Consider the following 13823-nt stretch of genomic DNA (forward strand, 5'->3'; position numbering starts at 1 on the left):
TTAGTAGGATCCACTGATATTCCTGATTTAGACATAACATGACCTAAGAATTTTACTTTCTTCAACCAAAATTCACATTTGCTAGCTTTAGCATACAATTGGTTCTCCCTTAGAATTTGCAAAACGGTTCTCTGATATTGCTCGCGATCTTCCTTTGATTGTGAGTATATCAAAATATCGTCAATGAATACTACCACAAATTGATCCAAATAAGGTGTAAAAATTTTGTTCATTAAACTCATGAATACCCCAGGTGCATTCGTCAAACCAAATGGCATTACCACAAAATCATAGTGGTCATAACGGGTTCGAAACGCAATTTTAGGTATATCTTCTTCTTTAACACGAAGTTGGTAATATCCCGACCTAAGGTTAATTTTGGAAAAACATTTTGAATCTCTTAATTGATCGAACAAGTCATCAATTCTTGGTAAGGGATATCGATTTTTAATGGTGACTCGATTTAGTTGTCGATAATCGATGTACAATCTTAAGGCTCTATCATTCTTCTTCGCGAATAATGTTGGCGCTCCCCAGGGAGACATACTTGGTCTGATGAACTTTCTATTCAACAACTCTTGCAAATTGCTCCTTCAATTCTTGAAGTTCAGCTGGCGCCATACGACGTGGTGCTATTGAAATTAGTGAAGTCCCAGGTTGAAGCAAGATCGTGAAATCTATGTCTCGTTTTGGGGGTAATATCGGTAATTCGTCAGGGAAAACGTCAGCGTACTCGCACACCACATGGGGTAACCTTGGATCCTTTCAATTTTTATCTTCCAAAATTAAGCTCGCCAACTATCCAGTTAGTTGATCATGCCACTACGACTTGTGACATGTTAGAGTTAAAGAATCTTGTCTATCTCCTTTAAATTGAACTTTCGTGCCATTAAGGGAGGATGCTGTCACTGTCTTACGGTAACAATCAATAATGGCTCGATGAATTGACAACCAGTCCATTCCTAAGATGATGCCAAAATTAGACATCTCCATAACTCTTAGATCACAGATCAAATATGAACCGGAGAATTCTAGTTCACAAGATTTACATATTAGATTTACTCAGGTTTGATCACCTAAGGGTGAAACGACACTCATAGCTATCTCTAACATTTCTGGTTCCAAACCCAAACTTGACACACATGTAGAGGATAAAAGAATGCGAGACTCTGGAATCAAACAATAATTTTACCCAAGAATTCATAAGGATTAACATACCTTGAATTACTGATGGGTTATCAACATCTTCTTCTTCTTGGAGAGCACACATTCTTCTTACTGCCTACTGGTTAGTCCCTTCTAGTTTCTTTCCATTTCCAGCTCCTTGTGGTTGTGTTCTTGGTCGGTCTGCAGTCCTAGAGGCTTGTGGCTGCCCCTTGTTAGTCTGAGTATTTTGAGTAGGCTTAGAACCTTGCCCTAGTTGGCATTTGTTGTATCGTTGTACCCCTCGTTGATCCATAAAATACTCCCTACCTTGAAAACACTCACTTCGACGATGCCCCTGTTGACCACATCTAAAACACTTTCCTTTCTATTCATTTACAAAGTTTCCTTCTTGCTGGTTTCCTCGATTCTGTCTTTGTTGCTGCTGCAACCCTCCAGTATAAGGTGTTGGTGCAGGATGGTTTCTGGTATTGTGGACTGGACCTTTTCCGCGTGGTTGGTTGTTATTCCTTGATCATTGATTTTGAATGCGTTCGGAATCTGTTAATTCTCATTCCACAATTAAAGCTCGATCCACCATTTAAGCATAGGTGGAAAGTTGTACTGCGATCAATCTTCCTCTAATGTCTGTGTGCAAATCCCATTCAAATCGTTTTACCATATCCTCTTCATTTGCTATTATAACTGAAACGTACCGTGAGAGAGCTTCAAAATGGTTCGTATATTGAGTGACTGACATTTTTTCTTGTTTCAGTTGGAGGAACTCTTGAATCATTTCTTGCCTTAGCGAGTTAGGAAAATACTTTTCCATGAATAGGTCTTCGAATTGTCTCCAAGGTAATGTCTTTACCTGTCGAGTTCTTCTGATCATTTCCCACCAACGATCTGCTTCCCCTTCCATTTGAAACGCCGCCATGGTCACCCTATCTTGCTCATTTCGGATGTCAGAAGTATCTAACAACTTCTTAATTTGTCATTACCAAGCTTCAGCTTCATAGGGGTTTGATCCACCAAGCAATTTGTGAGGATGTAGCTTTTCAAATTTTGCTATCATTTTAGATTAGTTTTAATCTTGGTTTCGAGGTGGTATATTGCTTACCCTATCAACAATTGCGCGTATAATTCGAGCGGCATTGCTATCAAACACTCCATCACCATTACCGCTGTTACTATTTCTTATTTGTCCAGCCATTCTGCATGATGGAATTTTTTTTTATAGTAATTTGTGATTTGTTCATTTATTCATTTATTATTATTATTATTATTATTATTATTATTATTATTATTATTATTATTATGTGCAAGGATAGTAATAATAAAAAAAAAAACTTCATTAATTAGATTAGATAAGCTACAATTAGTAAAATAAAAATAAAACAAAAAAAAATTAAAAACACTACGGCCAAAAGATAGCCCCTACAATCCCAGGTTAATTCTTACTTCAACAATTCTAAACTAAGCAGTTTTACATGTAAGTATACAAAACAATTGGTTAGCCTAGTTTGTAATTCCCTTAAGACCTCTAGAACAGCCAAGGAAAGTCTCTCTTCACAAGTGCTTCTGGCTCTTATGTGGCTTGGAAAAGTCCCATGAATCGCCATAGCACCTTTACGAAGACAGTAGTTTCCTGCACACAATGCCCTAGCAGTTGCACTGGCTTCTCCCGATAAATCCTTCAATCCTTGAAGTCCACTGACCTATCTCTCTTCAAAATTCTGCTTGGGTCGGGCATGATATACTGAAGGCTCCAAATGTTAAAAAGGTTGCCCATCCTATCGGTGAAACCATTCAGGAAAGGGCCTAGTTGATATAACTAGGGAGTCTCTTGTCTTAGAATTTGGATAGGTTCGATATAGGCACCTACCCAACTCTCAGCTTTCCAAGCACAACCTCCTAGGGGATAAATTCTAACATATACAAATGAGCCAATCTGCAACCCATTTCGAACATCCTAATTCTCAAACACGGCTCCTATATCTCTAGTGCTCTCATCAGTATTGCCTTCTATAGACTCCTCTTCAGTGTTTGACTCAATCACAATTATCTCCAGTGGGTTATACAACGGTACAACCTCCTCGGGTTCAAGTTCAGGCTCAGACTCAGGTTTAGGCTCAAGCTCAGGATCAGGTTCAGGCTCAAGCTCAGGCTCAGGTTCAGATTCATAGTCTTCTACAGGTGACTTCACTTCTTCACTTGGGTCAGATTCTATGTCATAGTTTCCCACCGAACTTTCCTCATTAGAGTTGATATTTGACGACCCTGGCATCCTACAATTTAAAAAGGTTCTAACTTAGCTAAGTCACTAAAAATTACAAGTTAGTGTAAGGTTTTCTTAAACGTAAAAATAAATTGCTATCCATGGCCCAAAGGTTCAAACCTAGGCTCTGATACCAAACTGTGACACCCAATTTTTTTTTGGAACATCATAAAATTTAAATAACAAATAACTTGTTAAATAAAATTTTAATAACTAATTAGGAAATTTTAAATTCTCACATAGTCAAAGTTCAACCAAAAAAAAAAATTACAAGTTCACATTCAACGTCACAACATTTTTAAATACTAATACAAGAGATAATAAAATTTTATTTTAATAAAGTCTTGACTTTAAGTTAGCCAAGGTTCAATATTAGCAGCAGCTCAAAATTCAACCTCAGTCCCTTCTTGGACATAGTCTGGCATGAAACGCCAGGGCAACAGTAAGAAAATATAACCAACCTACCATTCTTTTTAAGAGAAAATAATCAAACCATAATAATTAAAATAATAATAATAATTAATAACATGATAAATGTAACAATCATTATAATAATTTCGACAATTTTAATAGTTTAGGTGACGCTCAAAATCTCATCCAAGAGATTTTCTTACCAACCACTGAGCCATGGCCACGGTTAATTTGGAACCCCCCCCTTAGTCAAATATTCAAGAACTACCAAAGATACCCACGCTTGAAGTTATATACCCAAGTCGTGGCTTCTGTGGTCTGCCCCAAGGGAACGGTCTGCCAGGGGAACGTAACTTTCCTGCGTGCCACCCGCACATCCACCCTTATTCCAAAACTAAATACCGATAAGGGTTCAAATAAGTCTCGTGCCATCTTAAGGTTTCACGACACAATTTATATTAAATTATTAAAATCTAGGACTCACCTTGAACAACCGGTATCAACCTTCTATCATTAACTTTATATATACCATTAATCATTTCGGTTAGTTTTTATATTAATTACAAATTATTCAAATTTCAATCACCAATAATGTTATACCAACTCATTAAAATTCTTAACATAAAATATTACACATGTCACATAATAATAATTCAGTGTACAAAATTTAAATAAACAATTAATTTAAACCATAGTATGAATATAATAACTTAGATACAAAGAAAATAAACCATAATCACACACATGCATGAATTTTTAATTTACAAAATTAGATTAGCACAATATTAAATAAACCACAATACACCCATACATGAATTACTAATTTACAATATTTGATAAATTAGACCAACACAATAATTAATTTTTATCCAAATAAATGATTGAATTGATGATCTTAAATTTGTCCAGAAAATTTCAAGTTATACTTTAGGTAATAAAAATTATAAATAAATTATTTATACAATTTTAAAATTCGTGCAAATGTACAGAATATTCAATAAATATGTTTAGGTCATTTTTCAGAAATAATTTCCCAAAAATAAGTTATAAATAATTCTGTAAAATTCTCATAAATTTTATGACACACATTTATCATATTTTCTTAAATTAATTCCATACTTAAATGCATAGATCAATCCATAATCTAAAAATTTATTATGAAACTAGACTTCTCAAATTTCATCTTTTTGTTAGAAATTACCAGATTTGGCTTAATATAGAATTGTTAATAAATTTTCAAACATATAGTAAAATATGTCTTATAGTTTCAGATTTAATTAAAAATATGTATAAATTCTTGAAAATCTCAATAATTGTTACAAAAATTCCTAGATGAACTATAAATCATTCTCAACAACTTTGTAGAATAGTTTATCTTCAGATTTTGAGTATAAAATTGTCCAAAAATTCGTACAAATTTTTTGACAGATTTAAGGGCCAAATAAAATCTTCTATCCTCTCTTTAATGGTATAAACTACACATGTAAGCCTGTTTCCATAATAATACCATGACTTTAAGACCATCAATTTCTTCAAATATTTGATATAGACATCACAAAATTTATATACATAAATATATAAAAATTTATATTTATAAGTTAGTCATTTTATCATATGAATATAATATGAAGATTTTTAACAATTAAAAAAAAATGTGAGGGTTGAGAGAGTTTTCTTACTTAGTTGTTGGATTAAAATGGAATAGTGAAATGGTAGGAAAATATGCAACCTTCTTAACCTCCTCCTCTTATTCTTTTGCTTTACTTCGCAGATCTTCTTTCACGGGTTTCTTTACATTTTCTAATCAAGAACAGCATGCATATATATAAACATGCTGAGGCTTTTCCCTTCTCTCTCTCTCTTCTCATCATTCTCTCTGGTCACTTCGTATCTTCTAAATCCAAGAAGGATGATGAGGTTCTGGTTCCTACATTAACATGCAAACAAACAGGTGGCATTATTCTGCCACCAAGAATTCGATTCTGATATATATATATATATATATATATTTGTGTGTATTTGTATGGGTTTCTCAAAATTGATACACTAAGATTTTTAACTAATATATTTAGTAAGAATAATTATCATGTTAAATCCTAATTAAAATAATTTATAAACAATAAATATTGAATACCAACAAAATTATTATTCTTAATAATGTCTTTGTTAGTGATTTAATTAGATTAATTTAGAACTAACTTATACACTAATATATTTCAGACAAAATCCAGATAAAATTAACTAATTAATTAATTAATTAATTTGTTTATTTATTTATTTTTATTTTTTAAGAATAATTAAATGCGGATTTTCACCGTATATTACGCGTTATGGTGATTATGGTTTGGGAAGACCAGGTTGTCTTATATATTGAGTAGGTCGTTGTTAGGCGTTTGTTATTTTCGTTTTTCATGTTAGTTGTTTATGCGTACATGTGAGTTAACGAATTAGTTGTTGAAAGTATCTCTTCATCTTTGGGCTTAAGACTAGGGAATGCGATAAACGTGTTGGAGTCAGGAGTGGGTCATGTATTGGGTTGTAAGTAATGTGAAGAAAATGGATTTTAGTGAGCGTGCTTTCAAAACAAAACAGTTGTTATGTAATATTTTTGAAATGAGAAATGAGAAGGAAATGCGAACCGTCTGTACTGTTGAATAATTTGGATGATTTTGGAAAGTACTTATGTAAGTATGCTTTGGTTATAAACCGTCATATTATTTATATAGTCCGAGATGAAGCATTCATGATCATAACTATCTGTAAGTTATTATTTAGAATCATGTTGGGATCCCCATTGGACATTATGTTCATCCCACGTTACTAATCATTTTTCAGCTGAATGTTGAGAAGTGGTTCAAGATTGTGGATCTTCCTTATCTGTTGGCCACGGGGCCTTTTAATTGTTGGTGGAACACCGTTGTTGTGAAAAGGGTTGAACCCTTTCTCTTATGTGTAATGATGTAAGACTGCGAGCAATTTGTTTAATTATAACTCATGTTGCATTCATTTTGTAATCGAATGAGAGAACCTTTACTTAATTGTCCTTATTAATGTATTGAATTTCCGTACGTTAACCCTAAAACTGTGTTATAATAATGGATTTGGTAATGGTATTCATGAAATAAAAAGTGGAGCGTTACACCAACAAACTCGAGCTCTTGAATTTGTTTTTTGAAAACATTTCAAAAATTAGTTTGGCCAAAAAAATAACGAAAATACACATTATTTTATATGATTTTTTTGTGTGGTGAAAGTAGTTGTGGATAATTTAAAAGAAAAACTATTTATTTTTGTCAAACAAATTTATAATTCTTCAAAAAAAAAAAAAAAAAAAAAACAAGTTTTGAAATACAATTCAATCTAGGGTTTTGTTTGTTCAGAAAGAAACAGTCAATGGAAAATGAAAATAGTAGAAAATGAAGTGAAAGAAAGGAAAAATAAATAAAAAGTTATTTTTTTTGCATGTATTTGAATAAATGAAAATGTTTACAAAATAATGATGGGAAAAAATATAATTACTGCATAACAAGGAGTTGTGGAGATAAGTATGGACAAAAAGGGAAATAAAATAAACCTTGTCTAGATTTGTTAGAAAAATAAATTTTCCTATATATTGTGCAAGAAATTGTTAGCCTAATTAACAAGTTAATTTGAGTTGTACAAGAAATTTTAATTTTCATTGCTTTTTAAGAGTCTTTATCTAAACAAACAAATAAATATTTTTTTTCTTTCACTTTCTTATATTATTTATCTAAATATTTTTTTTCTTTCACTTTCTTATATTATTTATCTATCCAAACGGAGCCTAGATCTCAAATGTATCCACATTAATTTGCATATGTATGTGTATACCTATAGATAATATATTTAGTCATATCAATAACTTTTATAATAATTAACAAATTTGGGTATTAATTACTGAGTCTCACTTTTTATATGTTTTTCACATTGGATTAGTAACTATACAGTATTAAAACTTGTTTGCTGAAATATTATTATATTTACACACAAGTGCTTAATTTATTAGACTATTATTAAAACAAATCACATTAGTCACATTATTGATCGCATGTGGTGGTTTTGTGCCCTTGTACCTATATATTAATGAGATTCTATTAATTAGTTTAAGGATATTAGTTAACAAATTTAAAATACTTACATTTTTGTTATAGCATCCAAATTTATAAAGAACATATATATAACTATTTTAAGCTTCAATATCTTAAAACATGGGTGATTATTCGGTAGTTTAAGAGTATAGTCACGTGATATTCCGTAGTAGTATGATTAGTGGAGAATATGAGTTGTTAATTATTTGTGTTGGGTAATTGAGAAACATGAGAGAATATAATGAATGGTGATTGGTGATGGAGTATAACCACGTGGTATTTCGGGACTATTGTATAATTTTTCCTTATAACACACTATTATATAATAAGATCACTAATTAATATATCAACTAACACACTAACTAGATACAATATTAGGTAAAATCACGTGGAACTTAAATATATGTCTTGTGACTTAGTTAATGTGTTACTTGGTATACTAATTAGTGTTCCTAGCATTACACATTAGGATAAAGTTTTCCTCCAACCCATTATGTAGGAGTTCCTCCATCTTAAGCAATGTGACCGTTTATAATTGATTACTTATTAGATAAATTAAACAATTAAAAAAGTCATTAATTCTCGCTGAATTCTCTAACGGTTAAAGTTATCTCAAATATTACGAAATATGTATTTAAGAATCTTAAATGTTTTAGGTAACTTTATGTTTTTTTTTTAAATTAAATTTTTATCTAAAAATATATTTTCTTTCTAAAAGAATTCTATTACACTTGGGTCTCTACAACCCTAATGTATTGATATTTACTCCTACAAAACCAGAGAAGTGTATCAACAATTTTTATCAATTGTTTGATATTGAGCTTGAAGAATTTAGTGGTGGATTCATTATTAAGAAACATATATAACCGTTAGCTGAGACTATGATCTCTCTTTATTTTGCTTAAATTTCAACTTTCGAAGTGTTTTTATTTTTTATTTTCATAAACTTTTCTCCGTCATTATTTTTCTTCAACAATGGATCCTTATGATTGTAAGAATGTGGCAGTGCAGGATTCAGAAAAGGACAAAAAGGTTAATCAGAATGATTTTTGAATAATTTATTTCACTTGAAATCCTTTCTTTTGAAATATATGTGTATATATGTATTATGAAAAAAAAAAATGTGTGTAGAAAGATCCTTAGATAGTGTTTAATTTATTATAATGAAAGTAAAATGAAATTATCATTTTAGCTAAATGTTCTTTATTTTATTTTATTTTATTTTTTAATGTGATAAATTAGAGCATATTACTGAAGATTAAAAGGTTAATACATGAGTCTGGGATACAAGTTCCCTATAGCATCATTACATAATTGTTCAACAATACAAACATGAATACTAGGGTAAATAAAAAGGCCTTCATTCTTTGAGCTATCATTGACCAAGATGTCAGTGTTGGTATTTTTTTTTTTATAATAATACTAGAAAATATATAAAATAAATTAAATAAAAATGATAAAATAAATTTATTTTTGTAATTAAAGAATGAAATACAGAATAAACTATAAAATTAAAAATATATGAATGAATTAGATTACATCATGGAACATATTGCAAGACGGATTCACATAGACATATAAAATAATATACAATAAAAAGTTTAAAATTAAAATTTTGAAGAACGAAAGATAAAGGATATAAATCGAAGTCTGTGTGATACCACAATTTTCTTAAAAAAGATTCACTGCCTCTCGATGGGTGCTGGAGGTATGCTGGTGTCTGTCTCTCAAGATACGACGGTCAAATTCAGCTAATGCAGAATCATTTTCTGAATAGCTTTGGCAAACTTGACAATGACAGCACTTTCTCTAACAAGAACCAAAAAAAGAGCTAGCAAAAATAAGATAGAAAAAAAAAATAGTATAAAAACCATATCCAATTTTATTATCTCAAAACACTATCTCATATTCCATAAAAAATCTCTTCAAAACTTATATTACTAATTTGGAGGGGAAAGACCTCTATTTATACAAATAGGGGAGTCTCTAGCCATGAAGGCTATCATCATGAGAGCTATCAAATGCCATTAATCAAGGCCACCAACTCTAATCATTAGGGCTAGAGTTACAAAAGTTTAAAACTCTAAAAATATTATATAAATCATAATATGTATATAATGCATAAGTTTTGAGAATTAAACTGGATGGGTCACAAAAATGGATATGGGTGTTAGGTCACAACCCAATCCAAGCCCAATCTCAAACACATGCACAAGTGAAGCCCAACATAGCACAGCAGAGCCCATGCTCAAAATTAAGTCCAAAACTAAGACCAAGACCAAACCTGTCACATGCACAAACACAAGTCTAGACCCAGTCCAAATTAAGACTAAGTCCAAATCTAAACCCAACTTTGATTGATACTCACTTTGTTAGGTCCCTTGATTGTTAAATCCGGGTACAAAACTTTGTGTTGATCAAGTTGTAATTTTCCTGTGTTTTTGTTCTTCCCGCTCGAGCGGGACCATTGGCACTCGAGCGGATATTGTAGTCCCTCAATATTTTGTCAGGTCTGTAAAAATACTGGAAGGTCTAAATTCGCGCTCGAGCGGGACATCAAGCGCTCGAGCGGAACTCTGTTTTGTTGCTCGCAGTTTTTGCTGAAGCCGCTCGAGCGGGATGTTGGACACTCGAGGGGAGATCGCGGACTCAGGATTCCTATTTATACCTGTTTAGGTTGTTTTTAGGACTACTTTTCCTAGATCTTATTCAAGAGTCCTAGGGTTTTGATTGAAGTTTTGTTCTGAGATTTTTGTGAGTTTTCCTTGATGTTTTGAGAGGAGTTCTTCAATCATGATCTAAGATACATACATCAAGGAGTTGGTTACTTTGAATTCAAGAGAGAGATTTCATCGGTGGATTCCGAAGATTCAAGCGTAGAGTATCAAAAGGAGTTTGATTCTGTACGTAGTCGTTCATTTGACAAATGAAGTTGTGGATTCAACTTCAGGATTGATCAGTTCCGAGACGAAAGCATGGTGAAAGAGTTACAGAAGATTCGAAGACAAATTGACTGAGTGGGGTAATTTGTATGTTATCTTTGTAATCTTTCTTACTTCAGTAGTGGATTGATTAGTGGCGTTTCGCCCGTGGTTTTTAATTACAATTGAAGGTTCTTCAATTGTGGTTTTTTCCACGTAAAAATCGTTTGTGTCGATTTATTGTTTATTCCGAAAAACAAACAATCTAAATCACTTTCGTAAGTGCTTGTCGGTTTAGATTGTGTGTTTTGGATACTTGGGATTTGGAATATTTTAATCTTGATCTAATCACGAATTACTTAGGATTTTCAATTGGTATCAGAGCAGGTCACTTTTTTTTTAAAAAAAAATATAGGAGTGTGATTTTGTGTGACTAGTATATGGATTCTATTCGTGAAGGTAACTCGACCCATAGACCTCATTTACTTGATGGTACAAACTATTCTTATTGGAAAGCTCGTATGAGAGCGTTTTTAAAATCCATCGATGAGAAAGTTTGGCACATCGTAATCTATGGGTGGAGTGAACCTACTGTCATCATTGATGGTGTTGATATTCCTAAACCCCTTGATAAATGGGACACAATTGATTACCAAAACTCGAGTTGGAACAGTAAGGCTCTCAATTCCCTGTTTTGCTCCGTCACACCTGAAGAGTTTCGTCGTATCTGCATGTGTGAGGTAGCAAAAGAGGCTTGGGACATTTTGGAAACGATTCACGAAGGTACTACTTCTGTCAAAAGGTCAAAACTTCAACGTCTCACCTCCGCTTTTGAAACTCTTTTTATGCGCGATGATGAGACGTTTGATGAATTCTATGCAAAACTTAGTGATATCGTGAATTCCTGTTTCACAGTCGGGGAAAAAATCCCGGAAGCTAAAGTTGTTGGAAAAATTTTGAGGTCCTTACCCGAGAGGTTCCAATCAAAAGTGACAGCCATTGAGGAGGCTCAGAATGTTGACACCCTCAAGCTTGATCAATTGGTTGGAAACTTGCAGACTTATGAAGCCCACCAGATTTCAAAGAAAAAACAAAAAGAAAGTGTGGCTTTCACTAGTGCTCATGAGTCTGCAAAAACTCCGGAGACTGAATTTGATTTAGAGTCTGAGATGACGGCTATGTTTACTAAACAATTTAAAAAAAAATTGAAGAAAAAGAAGCCTAATTTCAGAGACCCTATTTCAAAAGACAAGAGTAATGATAAACCCAAAACTTTTCCACCAAAACTTGCTCCAAAAACTGAAAAGAAGATTGTAAAGGGGCAAGGGGTCAAGTGCTATGAATGTCAAGGGTTTGGTCACATTGCCCTTGAATGCCCTTCGAAAAAGAATCGAAAGAAAGTCTACACTGTGACTTGGGATGATGAAAGCGGGTCGGAGCAAGAACCCGAAGAACCTGAATCTGGAGAAGACGGGGATAGTGCTTTCATGGCATTTTGGTCCACTTTCACTCAACCTCTTACAAAGCCAGCGGAGTTAGCTCGTGGTCAGAACCTGCATCATGCTCCTACCTTTGATGGGAGTAACTACCTGTTTTGGAAAATCAGAATGAGGGCTTTTCTGAGAGCTTTTGATCCTGAAGGCTGGCAGGCCATTGAAGAAGATACAGACAGGGCTGACAATCCGAGCAGTCAGAGAGCCCTGATCACTATTCATGGAGCAATTTCTACTGAAGAACTGCAACGGGTTGTTCATTGCCAAAGGCTAAAGAGGCATGGGAAATTTTGAGCCAATTCCATGAAAGAGGAAATTCACCTTCACTACCATCCAGCAATCTTTTTGTCTTAGTTGCCAGACTGAATGAGGTCAAGGAGAATGAAGAGCAAAAAGAGGATGATGAAACATCTGAAGATAATGATGAGATCAATGGCGATGAACTACAACAAGTCTACGAAAAGCTGTACGAGGAATCTCTGAATTTGTCCAAAATCAACGACAAACTCTCTCTCAAGCTCAAAACATGTGAGAGTGAGAATGTCAGGCTGAAAGGAGAACTTGTAACAGCAAAGCAGAATATCATCAAGATCTCGAGTGATAGGCAAGACTTATGTGGAAAACTTATTTCCTGTGAAACTGAAAGGAATGAACTCCTAAAGGTGTATTCCACATATGAAGAAAAGCTTGAAAGTCTTGAGATGTCACAAGCTACATTGGAAGAGAGAGTCTGTCAAAAAAATGAAGAACTCCGTGTTGCTAGAGCCACTATTGCCATGTGGAACAAAGGTTCCAAATCTTTAGAAGACATCCTCAGGTCTCAACAAATGGGTTGTGACAAAAGTGGGTTAGGCTATGGTGCAACAGCTCACAAGGGATAGGCCTCCACTTCATATGACATGAAGACTCAAGCAAAGGGAAAGTTGAAGGTAGACCAGACTGATCTCTCTCTTCATCTACCTAAAGTTGGTAAGATCAACAAAAGGGAGGTAAACCCTGTTTTTATTTGTCATCACTGTGGTAGGTATGGCCACATTCGTCCTTATTGTTTTGAATTGTTTGGTAAGGTGTCTCAAAAGGGTAGAAATTCGAAAAATTTTTGGGTTAGGAGACAACCTTATATGTCTAGGCGAAATACCAAGACTAAAAAGATTTGAGTGAGAAAAGATGATTTGACTTGTTTAGTTGTTCACACTGCTCTAAAAGCACGTGATTCACACATGTGGTATCTTGACAGTGGGTGCTCTCGTCATATGTCCGGTAACAAATCTTACTTCACCTCCCTTGAAAAATATGAAGGAAGAATTGTTACTTTTGGAGATGACGGCACTTCTAGAGTCATTGGTAAGGGCTCTATAAGTGTTACTGGTCTTCCTAAGCTCGAAAATGTTCTTCTTGTTGATGGTCTTAAAGCAAATCTTTTGAGCATTAGTCAAATGTGTGATTCTCATCATGAAGTATTGTTTTC

Source organism: Camellia sinensis, chromosome 6, assembly GCF_055761805.1.
Source record: "Camellia sinensis isolate YWXY chromosome 6, ASM5576180v1, whole genome shotgun sequence".
Lineage (NCBI taxonomy): Eukaryota > Viridiplantae > Streptophyta > Magnoliopsida > Ericales > Theaceae > Camellia > Camellia sinensis.